We start from the raw sequence: 17,960 nt of genomic DNA, 5'->3' as shown, positions 1-17,960 counted from the left end.
TCTCTCTCCCTCTCTTTCCCTCTGCATCCCTCCCCTGCTCACTCTCTCTATCTCTCAAAAAATAAATAAACTAAAAAAAATGTAGTAGGTGTTTTTTTCTCTATGTATATGGAAGTATATATACATTATTTATAATGGTATATATATTACTTGTTACATATTATATATGGGAAACATACATTATATGTGTTTACATGTGTATTATATACACACACACATGTATAAAATCTGGAGGGCAGGCAGCCTACTGTTACGCACCTGCCTTTTACCGTATGCATGCATCTCTGCATATATCTCAGGGATGGTTCTAGGCGGAGTGAACACCTGACCCACCCTTTGTACTTGCTGCACAGTGACCCATCCATGGGCTACACTGTATCTATTTGAGCCATTCTACCGCTGATGAACATTCAGGATGTTTCCTGTTCTGTGAGACTACAAATAGTGTTGCAACCAACATCCTTGGACGCATTCGTTTCCCCACGCGTGTATCTTGGAAAGCAACACATTTCCTGAAGCGCAGTTTTTGATGGATCAAAGGGTGTGTGCATTTTAAATCATAGCAGCTGCTGCTTTAAACAAACAAACAAACAAAAAAGTGTTCCATGCTAAAAGAAAAGTAAGATAGGAAGTAAGAAAATGGGAGTGTGGCAGGGCTAGTGAAGGGAAGACCAGTTAGTGCCACGCTCTTCTCCAGAGACTCTTGGATATTATGACCTGTAATGTGATGTCAGTGGTCCAGGTGAGACAGGGCCAGGAGGGATGGGGTTTAAGGGCAGCGTATGGCCCCGGCCACTCTGCAGCATCCCCAGCTAGCATCCACCAGCACCGGACCTGGTGTGGAGGAGATTCCCCCAGGGAAGGCAGGGAGAGGAGCCTGAACTTGAGGAGGAGGGGCAGGTGACGGGTTGGGAAACAGAAAGATGCAGGGGTTCCCAGCTCTTCTCTGTATGTACATAACTAGAACTGTCCCGCCCCACATGGTCACCAGGTAAGAGCTGGTCTCTTTCTCTTCCACTCTGGATCCTCCCCCACCCAACCGCTTCCAATGGAACCCTTCCATTCCCCGGCTGTCCCGTCCACCTTCCCAGCTCTTCCCCATCCCTCTGACTCTACATCAGGGCGGGGCTACGGGGTGGAAGCGGGGGGATCACCTAGACCCTCTCGTCCCCATTGGCAATGACCACCTTTCAAGGCTTCCTCCTTCAGGGGCAAAGGCATCATCACCAACGTGTCTTCGGTGATTGACAGAAACCTCTGTCATATTGTTAGCAATGTACTCAGACCCCACAGACCTAGGCCAGGGCTGTCCTGTCATGCTGAAGTCCCCGCTACGACCCTTTGTTCTGGCATTGAAAGTTATGGTGCAAAGTCGTGTGTGTGTGCGCGCGCGCGCGCGCGTGCGCGCGCGCAAAGTGCCACCGACGTCTGGGGCTGCTGATAGGTCAGACAGACATCTGGGGCACAGTCCAGTGAATAGGGCAGATTTTTTTTAAGAGAAAGGGGGGGGGGGGGGGGCTAGGGGTCAAGGCGTGAGACCGCCCCAGCTGGAATGGAGAGTGGGTGTATGGGAACAGGGGTAGGGCTTAGAACACGCAGACATTCAGGGGTTAAGGTGAGGACTTGGGCTCTGAGCCTGGGGGCCTTCTGGAGCCATCGGGTGCTCTACGATCAAGGATCAAGGACTGAGCAACAGCGGGCGGGAGGAGTCTGCATAGGGAAGGCTCTTGGGGCTGGGACCCTCCGTCCCCTTCTAAGGCAGGCCTTTACGGGAAGCTTCTCCGTGGTAGTGGGCGCAGAGTGCTCCCCTCAGGGGGTCACCATGCGGGTGCCTAGCTAGAGCGGGCAGCTCAGAACGGGGGTGGGGGCTCTGGCGGGGGGTAGCAGCCTAGGGACAGTAGAGGCTCAGAGGCCCGGGCAGCGCATTTCTGAAAGAGGGCGGTGACTCAGGGGGGCCTCGCTCTGAAGGAGTGGGTTCTCGCGGGGGCGTGGCCTGGGGCGTGGCCCCTCGCGGACTCGCCCGCTCGGGGCGTGGCCTCGAGGGGAGCCCTTGAGACGCAGCCGCAGAGGCGCGGGTAGGTGGGACTCTGGGATTCTGAGAGGGTCTGGGAGCTTGCTTAGGCTGGCGGGAGGGGAGTTCTTTTCTTTACCCCCCCTTCCTTCCTGCAGACAGCGAGCCCCTTTGAGGCCGACACGAACATGACCAGACACGTGCAATAAGGGCTGCTCGTGGTGAATTCCGAGGACGGCCCGGCAGGTGTTGGACACGCTGGGCCTCACCTCCCAAAACTCCGGGTGCCTCAGCGACACCGTGCAGGTGCCTTCGTGCAGACAGCCGGACGGGACATTCCCTCGCCCAGCTCCAGGAGTCCTCAGAAGCGACGGTGAGTTGTCCAGAGGAGGGGAGGGCCCCCACTCTGGGCTGGGGAGAGAGGAGAGTGGGGACCCTAAGGTGGGGTGTTCCTGATGCCTGGTTCCACTCTTTCCCAGGGTTTCCTGCTGCCTCTCCTCCTGCCCAGGTGGTTTTCTCTGCGTCGCTGGGAGCAAAGTTTGCAGCTCGGTGGACGGACGAGCTCATATAAAGCAAAGTTCTTGGATAAAAGGCCTCGAAGAGGCGTGGCCACCTGGCACCTCCCCTCCCCCCTCATCCAGAGCCGGGGCTGCTGTTAGCAAAGAAGTCCCACACGTGGGAAAAGAGGGACAAGCAGGTCAATGGAACAGAATTAGATACCCTCCCCCCGCCGCCCCCCCACCCCCACCCCAGACCTGGACGTTTAGCGACAATTGGCGACATCTCAGCCTCTGACAGAAAGATGGGGTTTTTAAGATGTGGTGTTCAGACAACCAGATGGGCGTTTGGAGAAACATGAAATTATACATAGGTCTAAAACTGTAGCGGTGATGGGTTGAAACATTTTGTGAATATTTTGAAAACTCGGGAACTGCATACGCTTAAGGGGTGAATGTCGTGGTATGTGAATTATATCTCAGCAAAAATACTTTTTAAAATGGAGGACCGCCCCCCGCCCCAAGTGTACTGACGTCTGCAACTTTGAAATGCATTGAAAAGTTAGATGAATTAGCGGATGGATAGAGGGATGCATACAGAGGCGCCTGGGTGGCTCGGACGGTTCAGCGGCCGACTTCGGCTCAGGTCATGATCTCTCGGTCCGTGAGTTCGAGCCCCGCGTCAAGCTCTGTGCTGACAGCTCAGAGCCAAGAGCCTGCTTTGGATTCTGTGTCTCTCCCTGTCTCTGCCCCTCCTATGCTCATGCTCTGTCTCCCTCTGTCTCTCAATAATAAATAAATGTTAAAAAAATTTAAGAAATACAGTAAGACAAGAATGGTAAAATGTTAGTAATAGAATCTAAGTGGCAGACATGTGGGTGTCCAGGGTAAACTTCCTTTAATTCTTCTGCATGTTTAGAAATCTGTATAATAAAATGCTAGGGAAAATTCAAGGGCAGTAAAATAAAATTTATAAACAAAACTACTTAAGCAGATTTAGAAATTGGTTAAGGACATATGACCCCATAAGGAAAGTATCTCAGAGAAATAGTTACAACTTACATCACACACAAAATGTTCATCTCCTTAATATATAAGAAAAAAACAAAAGCCCAATGTTTTAAAATGTGAAAAAGAAATGAACAGACGATCCACAAACAGATACGAACAGTCTTTAAGTCTATGAAAAGATGCTCAACGTTGCTCATAATAAAAACAATGCAGGGGCGCCTGGGTGGCTCAGTAGGTTGAGCATCCCATTCTCGATTTCGGCTCAGCTCATGATGCCAGAGTTGTGGGATCGACCCCCACATCAAGCTCCGCACGGAGCGTGGAACCTGCTTAAGATTCTCTCTCTCCCTCTGCCGCTGTCCCCACCTCTCTGTCTCTCTCTCTCTCTCAAAAAAAAAAAAAAAAAAAAAAAAAAAAAAAAGCCATTTGAAACTTCTCTGAAGTAGCATTTCCCACCTGTAAAATTAGCAAAGATTGTTACACTTACGGAAGTGATGAGAACAGCGTCCGTGTACTATTCATCTAGAGTCACTGCTCATTATTATTTGCTTAATTTGCCTTTCTGTCTCTCCATGCGTATGTGACGACGAGGACAACGACGATGATGATTGACGGACTGTTTGAAAGTAAGTTGAGACATCATGATCCTTCACCTCCCAAAGCTACAGCCAGTAATTCCTAAGAAGAAAGACATTGTCCTAAAGACAACAAGGCAGTGGTGGAATTGGGGAAATGGATCATTGACATGTACTATTTTTTTAAGGATTTTATTTTAAAGTAATCTCTGTGCCCCCTGTAGGGCTTGAACCTACAACCCTGAGATCAAGAGTCGCCCGCCCCCACTGTCTCAGCCAGCCAGGCACCCCGACATGTACTTTTTTTTTTTTTTTTTTAATGTAGACTTGTCCAGTGCAGGGTTTGAACTCATGACGCTGAGATGAAGACCTGAGCTCAGATCAACAATTGGATGCTCAGTCTACTGAGTCACTCAGCTGCCCCGACATGTACTATTTTTTTAAGTTTATTTATTAATTTTTTTTTTTGAGAGAGAAAGCACGAGCAAGGGAGAGGCAGAGAGAGAGGGAATCCCAAGCAGGTGCAGAGCCCAATGCAGGGCTTGAACCCACGAACAGCGAGATCATGACCCGGAGTCAGACACTTAACTGACTGAGCCACCCAGGCGCCCCATGTACTATACTTAATACACAGTCCATATTCAAAAGTGGCCAAGTGCCACAGAAATGGCACTTTTAGCCCCATTTTTCCCTGTCTGCGTTCCAATCCAGGATCATGTATTGCATGGAGTTGTTTCGAGGTTGAAAAACACTGTGAATTTTGTGGAATAAGGGGTTTGTTATGGGAAGAAGATTGTAACACAATCGCGGACGACGGTGGGAAAAGAAGGAAAGTCCGGAGAGGGGAGTTGAGGGACCAGTGGAAGGTTACCAGAGCTCCGGAAGCCCTGATGCTGGTGGGCCAGGCAGAGCTTTCACGAAAATCCGGGAAGCTGGCCTAGCCAGCTGCCAGAGTGGGATCTCGAAGGATCGACTGGTGAGGAAGTCTCTGGAAGTTTCTGGAAGGCCTCTTCACCTGGTGGGGGCCTGGGGTCACTGTTGGTCAGGCAAGGCAGAAAGTTGAGATGAACAGAGTGTGAGGGAAACAAGTTTACAAAGCGCTGTGCCCCCAGACCCCCCCTCCGCACCCCCAAGGACAGCAGAGAGCAAGGGTAAGCCGAACCCACAGGCACATTCACGTTTGCCTCTTGCCACTTCCAAGTAGAACCACCACCCAGAAGCGATGACCAAACTTCATTTCTTCCTTTGACTTTTCATGCAGTTTCCTCTGTGGCCAGCTCTAACCTTGAACTACAAGGGGAAAAGGATTTTTTTTTTTTTAATGTTTATTAATTTTTGACAGAGAGAGAGAGAGAGAGACAGGGCATGAGTGGGGGAGGGGCAGAGAGAGGGAGACACAGAATCCCAAGCAGGCTCCAGGCTCTGAGCTGTCGGCACAGAGCCGGACACGGGGCTTGAACTCACACACTGCGAGATCATGACCTGAGTCAAAGTCAGACACTTAGCGGACTGAGCCACCCAGGCGCCCCAAGCAGAAAGGGGATTCTGAGGAAGGTAGGTGCAGCTCAGCCCAATTGACACAGGTATAAAACCAGCAGAGGGGCGCCTGGGTGGCTCAGTTGGTTGAGCGTCCAACTTCGGCTCAGGTCGTGATCTCCCGGGTCCATGAGCTTGAGCCCCGCGTCAGGATCTGTGCTGACAGCTTGGAGCCGGGAGCCTGCTTGGGATTCTGTGTCTCCCTCTCTCTGCCCCTCCCCCACTCATGCCCTGTCTCTCTCTCTCTCTCTCTCTCTCTCTGTCAAAAATTAATAAACATTAAAAAAAAAAAAAAAACTGCCAGAGAAGTGTGCCCGGTGTTCTCGATTCCCTAGAACTTCTGTGACAGTGGTATTCCTTCCTCAGGTGTCTGGAAGATTTCACCAGTGAGATCATCTGGGTCTGGATTTTTGCGGAAAAGTTAATTCGGGGTTAAGTTTCTTTGATAGATAGGAGTTCAGATTTCCTATTTCTCCCCGGGTCAGCTGTGGTTGTTTTGTTTTTCAAAGAATTTATCTGCCTCATCCGAATTTTCTTTTTTTTTTTTTTTTTTATCCGAATTTTCAAATGCACTGACAGGAAGTGGTTCCTAATATCCTCTTATTACCCTTTTTTATGCTTGTGGGATCTTTAGTGATGTCTCATTTTGATTCTTGATATTGGTAATCTGTTTTCTCTTTTTCCCCCCCCCCCCTTTCATTGCCCTTAATAGAGACTTGTTGATTATATTAACCTTTGAATTTTTTTAAGACTTTTTATTTTTAATTATTTATGTATTTATTTTGGAGAGAGAAAGAGGGTGCAAGTAAGCAAGGGGCAGAGAGAGAGAGAGAGAGAGAGAGGGAGGGAGAGGCAGAGAGAAGCAGGGGCTTGATCTCTAAGTGGGGCTTGATCTCACCAGAACCAGGACTCGAACTCATGAACTGTGAGATCATGACCTGAGCTGAAGCCAGATGCTTAACTGATTGAGCCGCCCAGCCACCCTAAGATTTCTTATTTGTAAGTAATCTCTGAGCCCAGTGTGGGGTTTGAACTCACGACCCTGAGGTCAAGAGACACGTGGCCTACCGAAGCCAGCTAGGGGTCCCTAACCTTTTTCTTCTTGATGTTTGTTTATTTGTTTGTTTTTGAGAGAGGGAGAGGGAGAGAGAGAGAAGGGGGGGGGGCAGAGGGAGAATCCCAAGCAGGCTCCACGCTGTCAGTGCAGAGCCCGATGCGGGTCTCAATCCCACAAACTGTGAGATCACGACCTGAGCCGAAATCAAGAGTCGGAGGCTTAACCAACTGAGCCACCCAGGTGCGGCTGGTGCCCCTCACCTTTCAAATAAACAGCTTTGGGGCGCCTGGGTGGCGCAGTCGGTTAAGCGTCCGACTTCAGCCAGGTCACGATCTCGCGGTCCGTGAGTTTGAGCCCCGCGTCAGGCTCTGGGCTGATGGCTCAGAGCCTGGAGCCTGTTTCCGGTTCTGGTCTCCCTCCCTCTCTGCCCCTCCCCCGTTCATGCTCTGTCTCTCTCTGTCCCAAAAATAAATAAACGTTGAAAAAAAATTTTTTTTAAATAAATAAATAAATAAATAAATAAATAAATAAATAAATAAATAAACAGCTTTGCCTTATTGGTTTTTATGTTGTGTTTTTTCTGTTTGGTTGATTTCTGCTCCTATCCATAGTACTTTATTTTCTACTTTGTTTTTACTTTGTTCTTTTTCTACCTTCTTAGATATTTGGCTTTTGAATTTTACTTTCTAATGTATGTATTAAAGCTATATACACTTCCCTCTAAACCTAGTGTTTATGGCATCTACAAGTTTTGCAAGTGTTACATGTTTACTATCACTCAGTTAAAAATGATTCCGTATTCCCATTTTATTTCTTCTCTGACTCATGAGCCATTTAGAAGTATGCTGCTTAAGGGGCGCCTGGCTGGCTCAGTTGGTTAAGTATCTGACCTCAGCTCAGGTCATGATTTCAGAGTTGGTGAGTTCAAGGCCCGCATCAGGCTCTCTGCCGTCAGCACAGAGCCTGCTTCGGATCCTCTGTTCTCCTCTCTCTCTGTCCCTCCTCCACTGACTCTCTATCTCTCTCTCTCCCCCTCTCTCACCAGAATAAATAAACATTAAAAAAATTTAGGGGCGCCCGGATGGCTCAGTCTTGTACAATTAAATGTCCGACTGTGGCTCAGGTCATGATCTCATGGTTTGTTGAGTTCAAGCCCCATGTCCCGCTCTGTGCTGACAGCTCGGAGCCTGGAGCCTGCTTTGGATTCTGTGTCTCCCTCTCTCTCTGCCCCTCCCCCACTTGTGCTCTGACTCTCTCTCAAAAATAAATAAACATTAAGAATAGAACTACCCTGAGAAAGTAGAACTACCCTATGATCCAGCAACTGCGCTGAGTACTTACCCAAAGAATATGAAAACACTAATTTGGAAGGGATACATGCACCTCTATGTTTATTGCAGCATTATCTACAATAGCCAAGATCCGGAAGCAGCCCAAGTGTCCATCAATGGATGAATAGATAAAAAAAGATGTAGTGAGTGTGTATATATATGTGTATATATATATATACACACACAATGTATATATATATATATACACACACACACACACATTGTGTATATATATATATATATACACACACAATGTATAGATATATATACACACACACACAATGGAATATTACTCTGTGGTGTATGTGTGTGTGTGTATATATGTATATATATACATATATATACATATACATGTATATATATGTATATATATACATATATATACATATACATACATATGTATACATATATATGTGTGTATATATGTGTGTGTATATACGTATATATATACATATATATGTATATATATACATATATACATATACATACATATATGTATATATGTGTATATATATGTATATATATGTATATATACATATATATATATACACACATACATACATACACACACAATGGAATATTACTCAGCCATAAAAAGAATGAAATCTTGGGGCGCCTGGGTGGCGCAGTCGGTTAAGCGTCCGACTTCAGCCAGGTCACGATCTCGCAGTCCGTGAGTTCGAGCCCCGCATCAGGCTCTGGGCTGATGGCTCAGAGCCTGGAGCCTGTTTCCGATTCTGTGTCTCCCTCTCTCTCTGCCCCTCCCCCGTTCATGCTCTGTCTCTCCCTGTCCCAAAAATAAAAATAAAAATAAAAAAAAGAATGAAATCTTGCCATTTGCAACAACGTGGATGGATCTAGAGAGTATAATGTTAAGCAAAATATGCCAGTGAGAGAAAGACAAATACCATATGGCTTCACTCATGTGGAATTTCAGAAACAAAACACAGGAAAAAAGAAACCGACCAAAAAACAGACTCCTCTATAGAGATAAACTGGTGGCTACCAGAGGGGAGGTGGGTGGGGGATGAGCGAAACAGGTGGAGGGGATCGAGAGTACACTTATCAGGATGAGCACAGAGTGATATATGGTAATTGCTGACTCACTGTCTTGTACAGCTGAAATGACTATAACGCTGTGTGTTAACTACACTGGAATTAAAATTTAAAACGTTTAAAAAGTGACTGGATAATGTGTTCGCTATAATTTTCATCCCTTGAAATTTTTTTAAGATTTCATTTTTAAGGAATCGCTACACCCAACTTGGGGCTTGAACTCACGACTCCGGAGATCAAGTATCGCGTGCTCTACCTACCAACTGAGCCAGCCAGGTGTCCCTTGTCTCTTAAACATTGTAAAGGCTTGGGGCACCTGGGTGGCTCTGTCAGTTAAGCGTCTGACTCTTGATCTCAGCTCGCGATTCATGAGATTGAGCCCCGAGTCAGGCTTGCGCCGACAGCATGGAATTCTCTCTCTCCGCCCCTCCCCAGCACGCTGTAAGAAAAAAAAAAAATTAATAAAATGTTAAAGTTTGATTTATGACCCAGAATATCGTGTACTTTGGTAAGTGGGCTGTATGCGATGCCCTTCTTCCTCCTTTTTTTTTTTTTTTTAATGTTTGTTTATTTATTTTTTTTTTTAATTTTTTTTTTCAACGTTTATTTATTTTTGGGACAGAGAGAGACAGAGCATGAACGGGGGAGGGGCAGAGAGAGAGGGAGACACAGAATCGGAAACAGGCTCCAGGGTCTGAGCCATCAGCCCAGAGCCTGATGCGGGGCTCGAACTCACGGACTGCGAGATCGACCTGGCTGAAGTCGGACGCTTAACCGACTGCGCCACCCAGGCGCCCCTAATGTTTGTTTATTTTTGAGAGAGAGAGAGAGAGACAGAACGCAAGCCAGAGATAGGCAGAGAGAGGGACGGAGACATAATCAGAAGCAGGCTCCACAGTGCAGAGCCCGGTGCGGGGCTCGAACCCATGAGCCGAGAGATCATGACCCGAGCCGAAATTAGTCGGATGCTTAACCCGCTGAACCACCCAGCCGCCCCTGTAGTGCCCTTCTTTATCCCTAGTAACTTTCCTTGTTTGGAAGTCTGCTCTGTCTGAAATTAATACAGGTAGATCTACTGGGAACACATATATGTCTAAAGACCCATTTAGCTCCTTTTCCCAGCCCATCCTGGCTGGCTGGCTATCAAGAAAAACTTACAAGGCATACCAAAAGGCAAAAAAAAAAAAATTTACAATTTGAAGAGACAGAGCGAGCCTCAGATGCAGACATGGCAGGGATGTTGGAATGATCAGACCAGGAATTTAAGACAACGATGATTCATATGCTAAGGGACGGACGTCACGGATCAAGTAGACATGGATGTAAGAACAGATGGGCAGAGTCAGCAGAGAGATGGAAAGCCTAGGGGGAAAAAAAAATCCAAAAAGAGGTGTTGGGGGGAGAGGAAGCGTTCGAGTCCTGTGATTAGCGAGCCCGAGCCTCTAGACTGTGAACTTCACGCGTGCTGTTAGTTTTTCTCTCCCTCTCACGTGGGGGAGGACGGCTAGAGGCGGCTGCAGTTGGATAGTTCTCTCCCCGCAGGTGACTTAGGTTCTGGTTAACTAGTTTCTCCTTGGGGGGGGGGGGGGGGTGAGCCCTGTTAAAAAAAAAAAAAAAAAAAAGAGTGCTGTGATGAATTTCCAAATGGTTCTTTTTCTCCACTTCCTGCCAGAAGCCCAAGGAGACTCCCCCCGCCCCCACCAATATTAACTCTGGGAACCAGCTTGAGCTCCTAGACATAAATCTCACAAAATTGTGGGGCCTTTCCAGTGAATGGGTCCCCCTGGAGTTTTTAACTCTCAGAATTGTGCACACTGAGCCTCCAGCGACTCATCAGTTACAGTTCTGATGTTCCCGCCTGGCCCTGCTTCCCACAGCCATTTCTGCCCACGCGTCTGTCCCCGGTAAGTTGTTATTTTCCATATTCACCTGTCAGTCTCTCCGGTCCTGGGGGGCAGGGGTTTGCCCTGGGTCCTCACCTCTCTTAAGGCTCCTAGTAGAGTTGTTGAGTTTTTCGTCTGCTCGGGTTTTCACTTGTTAAGATGGAGTGGTGACCTCCACGGTTCCTTACGTCTGAAACTGGAAACCAGAAGCTACGTTTAAAGGGCCATATACACTTGAAAAAAACGTATATGCTGCAGTTACTGGATGTAGTGTTCTATAATGTGTCAGTTCAAGTCGATTAATTGCATTGTTCAAATCTATACATTTTCTGACTTTTTTTTAAAAAAAGTAGGCTCCATGCCTAGTGTGGGACTTGAACTGATGACCCCAAGATTAAGAGTCACGTGCTCTACCAACTGAGCCAGCCAGGTACCCCCCCCCTTTTTTTTTGCTTCTCCTGTCCGTTACTACATGAAGCATGTTAAAATGCCCAAGTATGATTGTAAATGTGTCTACCTGTCCCTTTCTGTCAACTTTTGCTTTATACTTTTGAAGATATGTTATTCGGTGCATACAAGTTTAAGATTATTATGGGTTCCTAATTAACTCATTTTAAATTATGAAATGTCCCTCTTAACTCTTATAATACTTCTATCTAAAGTCTACTTTGTCTGATATTAGTATGACCATGCCACTTTTCCTTCTTTTACTTGGTATTTGCTTTGTACATATTCTCCCTTCCTATTTTTTTTAAATGTTTTATTTATTTGAGAGAGAGAGCATGCATGCACAAGCAGGTGAGAGGCAGAGAGAAGGGGAGAGAGAGAATCCCAAGTGCTGTTAGTGCTGTCAGGGAGGGGCTCAATGACACAAAACTGTGAGATCGTGACTGGAGCTAAAATAAAGAGTCAGACGTTTAACCAACGAAGCCACCCAGGAGCCCGCTCCCTTTCTTTTACTCTAAATCCACGGGCACCTGGGTGGCTCAGTTGGTTGAGCATCCAACTCTTGGTTTCAGCGCACGTCATGATCTCACTGTTGGTGAGTTTGAGCCCCGCATTGGGCTCTGCCTCAGAGTGCACAGCCTGCTTGGGATTCTCTCTCTCTCCCTCTCTCTGCATCCCCCCCCCACTTGCTTTCTCTCTCTCTCTCAAAAGTAAATAAACGTTAAAAACAATCCATCTGTGATTTTTATATTTAAGGTAAAAAGTATAGATGCATCTGGCTGGCTCAGTGGTGGAGTGTGCAATTCTTGATCTCGAGGTCATGAGCTCTGTGCCCCATGGTGGGCATAGAGATTATTTGATAAAAAAAATTTTTTTAGGTAAAAAGTGTATAACGGGATCTTGTTTTTCTTCCAGTCTGACAATGTTTTCCTTTAATTGGAGTGTTTATTTTCATTTGCATGTAATATATTCAGGGATATGGTGTTTGAGATTACTGCGTTAGTCATCTACTGCTGTGTAACAAATCACCCCCAAAGTTTATAGGCTTAAAACAAGAGTAATCATTTACTGTCTCTCACTTGTTGTGGCTTAGGAACTCACGAGTGGCTCATCTGTATGATAACTCAGAATTCTCCACATCCTTGCCAACACTTGTTACTGTCTGTCCTTTTAATTGCAGTCATCCTGGGGCACATGGCTGGCTCAGTGAGTGGAGCATGTGACCCTTGAGTGGAGCATGTGACCCTTGATCTCAGGGTTATGAGTTCAAGCCCCACAGTGAGTGTGGAACCTACTTAAAAAAAAATTATAGCCTTCGTAGGGGGCTGAAGTGGTATCTCATTGTGGTTTTGACTTGCATTGTCCTAGTGACTCATGATTTTGAGCATATTATCATGCGCTGATTGGACACTTGTATGTGCTTTTTCAGAAATGTCTACTCAGATCCTTGGTCCATTTTTACATCGGGTCATCTTTTCATTATTGAATTGTAAGAGCTGTTTATATGTTGTAGGTACAAGTTTCTCACCAGATCTGTGATGTGCAAATATTTTCTTGCATTCTGTGAGTTGTCTTTTCACTTTCTTTATGCTATTCTTTGATGCACAAAGCTTTTTAATTTTAATGAAATCCAACTTATCGTTCACTTTCATTTCTAAAGGCTGTTACCACTGGTATAGAATTCTAGGGTAATAATTTCTTTTCTTTTAAGTTTATTTATTTATTTTGAGAGAGAGAGAGAGAGAGAGAGAGAGAGCATAAGCAGGGGAGATCCAGAGAGAAGAAGAGACAGAATCCCAAGCAGGCTCTGCACCATCAGCACAGAGCCTGATGCGGGGCTTGAACTCACAAACTGTGAGACCATGACCTGAGCCAAGATCAAGAGTCGGACTTATCTGACTGTGCCATCCAGACGCCCCTGGGATAACAATTTCTTTTTCCTTTCGGTGCTTTAAACATTTTATTCCATTGTCTTTTGACATCTGTTCTGGATTGAATTGTAGCCCCCCAAAAAGATAGGTTGAAGTCTAATCCCCAGGACCTTAGAATGTGACCTTATTGGAAAATAGTGTTGCAGATGTAACTAGTTAAGATGACGTCATACTGGGGGCGGCTGGGTGGCGCAGTCAGTTAAGCATCTGACTGTTGATGTCGGCTCAGGTCACGATCTCACAGTTGTGAGACTGAGTCCCGCATCAGGCTCCATACTCAGCTTTAAAAAAAAAAAAAATATGAGGTCATACTGGAATACAGGGTACCTCTAAAATATATGACTGCTGTTCTTATAAGAAAATGGCCATATGGGGCTCCTGGGTGGCTCAGTCGGTTGAACGTCCAACGTCGGCCCAGGTCATGATACCGTGGTTCGTGAGTTCGAGCCCCGCATCAGCACAGACCCTCCTTCGGATCCTCTCTGTCCCCCTCTCTTCCTGCCCCTTACATGCTCGCGCGTGCTCTCTCTCAAAAATAATAAAATTAAAAACTTTACAAAAAGAGAGAGAGAGAAAGAAAAACGGCCATGTGAAGTGAGGGACACAGGGAGCCGTTGGGAGCTGGAAGGAGGCAAGAAAGGATTCTCTCTCTGCCGTCAGAGAGCAGGGCCCCGGGGACACCTTGATTTCAGACTTTGTAGCCTTCAGAAGTGAGACAGTAAATTCTCATTTCACTCTGCCTACTTTGTTCTGGGTGCCCTGAGAAACTAACACTGCTACATAGTTTCTGTGGACCGTTTAGACCCTCTTCTTTTCCTCTTGAGAGTCGTTTGTCACTTTTTCTTTCTGGAGGCTTCCTGGTATTTTGGTTTTCTTTGGATTCAGGAGTTCTACCAAAATGTTTTCTCCCCTTTGGTTGTCATAGTGTTTGGGACTCACTGAGATTCTTTAATCTGTGAGTTAATGCTTTCCATTTATTTTGGGAATTTCTCAAAAATTGCTTTTTAAAAAATTTGCTTCGGCACGGGGGAGCTGGGGTGGCTCCGTCAGTTAAGTGTCCAGCTGTGGATTTGGGCTCAGGTCATGATCTCACGGTTCATGAGATCGAGCCCTGCATCGGGCTCTGGGCTGACAGTGTGGAGCCTCCTTGGGTTTCTGTCTCTCTCTCTCTCTCTCTCTCTCTCAATCCCTCTCCCTGCCCCTCCCCCCACCTTGCTCTCTCTCAAAATAAACTTAAAAAATGTTTTTAAATTAAAAAAAATCAACATTGTAGACGTATAATTTACAGATAATAAAATGCTCACATGACACACATATGGTTCATTGAGTTCTGAAAACTGTATACATTTGTATGATCCCCATGCTAATCAAGGAATACTACATTTTTATTGTTCCAAGAAGTCCTTTTTGTTCTTCTTTCCAGACAATCTTCCCTAACTCCTCCAGGCGATCACAGATCTGGTTTACGTTGATGGACGAGCTTTGCATAGACTAGAATTTCGTATAAATGAAAATGGCATTTTCTTGTGCACTTCCAGGTCTGGCTTCTCTCTTTCAATGTCACGGTTTTGGATTCACCAATGTTGTAAGCTATTCCTTTTTATTGATGAGTGACATCCAGTAAATGACAATACGGTGATTTCTTTCTATTTCCCTATTAATAAACGTTTGGATTATTTCCAGTTCTTTGGATATTATGAGTAAATCTTCCATGAACATTTGTGTAAAGCCTTTTTGTAGACATATGCTTGCATTTCTCTTGGGTAGATGCCCAAGAGGAATTTCTGAGGTATCACGTAAACGTATGTTCAACTTCACAAGAAACTGCCAACCTGTTTTCCAGAGTGAGGTACGATTTTACATTCCCTTCAATAATATGTGAGCGTTCCAGCTACTCCACGCTTTTCCCAATGTCTGTTTTTGAGAGTCGTGCAAAATTTTAGCCTTCCTAGAAATTGTGTACTGATATCTCTTTGTGGTATTAATTGGAATTTCTCTGGTAATTGTATGTAGATGTTGAATATCTCTGTGTGTTTGTTGGCCATTCATACATTTTCTTTTTGGAAGTGTCAGTCAAGGCTTTTACTCATTTGAAAGTTGGATGTTTTTGGGGGGGGTGCCTGGGTGGCTCCGTCGGTTGAGGGTCCGACTTCAGCTCAGGTCATGATCTCCCGGCCTGTGAGTTTAAGCCCCGCATCGGGCTCTGTGCTGACGGCTCAGAGCCTGGAGCCTGCTTCCGATTCTGTGTCTCCCTCTCTCTCTGCCCCTCCCCCGTTTCATCCTCTATCTCTGTCTCAAAAATAAATAAACGTTAAAAAAAAATTATTTAAAAAAAAGCAGCATCTACAACTACAATTAATTTATTATGTTTACCTTGTATGTTGCAACCTTGTTAAAATCAATTATTAATGCTGGGTTGGTTTTTTTGTGTGTTGTTTTTTTTTTTTTTCTGTTTTTTGCTAAAACACTTAGGATTTTCTATCTACATAATCATGTCATCCACAAATGGAATTTTACTTCTTCTCCAATCTGTTCCCTTTTATTTCCTTTTTCCTGCCTTATTGCCCTGGTCAGGATCTGTTACAATATTTAAAAAAAAAAAAAAAAAAATTTTTTTTTTTTTTAACGTTTATTTATTTTTGAGACAGAGAGAGACAGCGCATGAACGGGGGAGGGTGAGAGAGAGGGAGACACAGAATCTGAAACAGGCTCCAGGCTCTGAGCTGTCAGCACAGAGCCCGACGCGGGGCTTGAACTCACGAACCGCGAGATCATGACCTGAGCCGAAGTCGGCGGCTTAACCGACTGAGCCACCCAGCCGCCCCAGGATCTGTTACGATATTTAATAAAAGTGTGCCAGTAGACGCTCTTATCCTATTCCTGACCCCAGAGAGAGAGTGATCAGTCTTTCGCCAGTAGGTAAAATGTTAGTGGAGACCTTTGTAGATGACTTTTATTAAGTTGAGGAAGTTTAGGGGCACCTAGTTGGCTCAGTCCGAGGATCCTGATCTCAAGGTTGTGAATTCAAGACCCGTGTTGGTTGTAGAGGTTACTTAATATTTTTAAAAAAATTGTTAATGTTTATTTGTTTTTGAGAGAGAGAGACAGAGTGTGAGCAAGGGAGGAGCAGAGAGAGAGAGAGAGAGAGAGAGAGACAGAATCCGAAGCAGGCTCCAGGCTCTGAGCTGTCAGCACAGAGCCCGATGTGGGGCTCGAACTCACCAACCGTGAGATTATGACCAGAGCCGAAGTCGGACGCTTAACCGACTGAGCCCCCGGGGCGCCCCTGTCGTCTTGACTTTTAAACAAACCTGTCTCATGGTATCCTCGTTCCCTTTTTCCACCTTTATTTGGATTGAGTGTTTTTTTTTATGATTCCATTTTATCTTCTTTGTAGGTTTATTAGCTAGAACTCTGCTTTGTTCTTTTAGTGTTTGCTTTAGAAGTTTATATTATAACGTTATTTATTTTTGAGAGAGAGAGAGAGAAATGGCGAGGGGCAGAGAGGGAGACACAGAATCCGAAGCAGGCTCCAGGCTCCGAGCTGTTGGCACAGAGCCCCACATGGGGCTCGAACTCACCGACTGTGAGATTGCGACCTGAGCCTGAGTCGGTCGCTCAACCGACTGAGGAAAATCTCAGGGTGGGAAAAATTCTAGCGTCTCACCCCCAGCCTCTCCGGATCCAGGTCCCCGCGGAGACCTTGCGGTCACCTCCCTGCTGACCCCTGACCCCAGGCGCCCTTCCATAAAGCTGTTTTTAAATGGGGAACCCAAATCTGGAAAGAACGCCACCTCACTGAGGTGAATACATCCTTCGTGAACATGAGTGAAAACTACAACCTGTCGTTCACTCCTCAACTCCTCTCTCTGTGCATCAGTGACATTGAAACTGTTCTCTCAGGAGTGGGAAGGAGGCGGGGACAGCCTCTGGATGTCTCACCTCGTCCTGGGCAAAGAGAGGTTAAGCATTTCCCCAGAGAGGGGCGGCTTCCTGCCCAAGGTCACACAGCCCCGAGGCTCCAAGAGTCTTCAGTCCCCACCTTCCTGAGTTCACACGTGGGTGAGGTTCCTACCCCAGGCCCAAAGCTGACCCCTGGCTGCCTCCTCCTTCCCACTTCTCAGGAAAAAAAAAAAAAAAAAAAAAAAGTGCACGCGTGCGCACGCACACACACACACACACACACACACACACACACCAGGAAGCATCCATCACAGGCTGTCCAACAGGCCGGAGGGGCAGGGGTCAGCAGGGAGGTGACCTCAAGGTCTCGGTGGGGACCAGGATCCGGAGGGGCTGGGGGTGAGACACTGGAATTTTTCCCACCCTGAGATTTTCCTGCATCAACCCAGGAGGGCGCCCTGGATGCCGCCGGCCCTGCCCCCAACCTCCTTCCTCTCCTGACATAGATTCCGGGCTAAGGATGGATGGAGGGGGGTGGGGTGTGCCAAGGTGGAGACGCCAGGCCCAGAAATGAAGGACAGGCATGTCAGGATTGACAAAATGAGGGACCCTGGCTGAGAGCATCCGAGGGCCTCGCGATGGAGTCACGCAGCCTGGGGACTCGGGGTAAATGGGATGGCTTGCCTGCTTCTGCCCTCCGGGGCCTCCCGCAGCCTCCACTG

The 17,960-nt window shown here is 46.4% G+C and overlaps 2 long non-coding RNA genes across 4 annotated transcripts; one reads left to right on the top strand and one right to left on the bottom strand.

Moving 5' to 3' along the window:
- Positions 1–771: 771 nt before the first annotated feature.
- On the top strand, positions 772–3,013 carry LOC123578377. Of its 3 annotated transcripts, none has more exons than XR_006702344.1 (3): positions 772–991; positions 2,170–2,384; positions 2,491–3,013. It is a non-coding gene; the product is annotated as an uncharacterized LOC123578377 (long non-coding RNA). The 3 variants fall into 3 exon arrangements; XR_006702345.1 differs by lacking the exon at positions 772–991 and adding an exon at positions 2,042–2,075; XR_006702343.1 differs by lacking the exon at positions 772–991 and having other exon boundaries at positions 2,092–2,384.
- Positions 3,014–10,295: 7,282 nt separating this feature from the next.
- Positions 10,296–11,139, bottom strand: LOC123578376. The gene is made up of 2 exons (XR_006702342.1): positions 11,004–11,139; positions 10,296–10,671 (listed from the first exon to the last, which is right to left on the bottom strand). It is a non-coding gene; the product is annotated as an uncharacterized LOC123578376 (long non-coding RNA).
- Positions 11,140–17,960: the final 6,821 nt, after the last annotated feature.

This window comes from Leopardus geoffroyi, chromosome E2 (genome assembly GCF_018350155.1).
Source record: "Leopardus geoffroyi isolate Oge1 chromosome E2, O.geoffroyi_Oge1_pat1.0, whole genome shotgun sequence".
Classification (NCBI taxonomy): domain Eukaryota; kingdom Metazoa; phylum Chordata; class Mammalia; order Carnivora; family Felidae; genus Leopardus; species Leopardus geoffroyi.
This window is presented reverse-complemented; position numbering and strand designations above follow the sequence as displayed.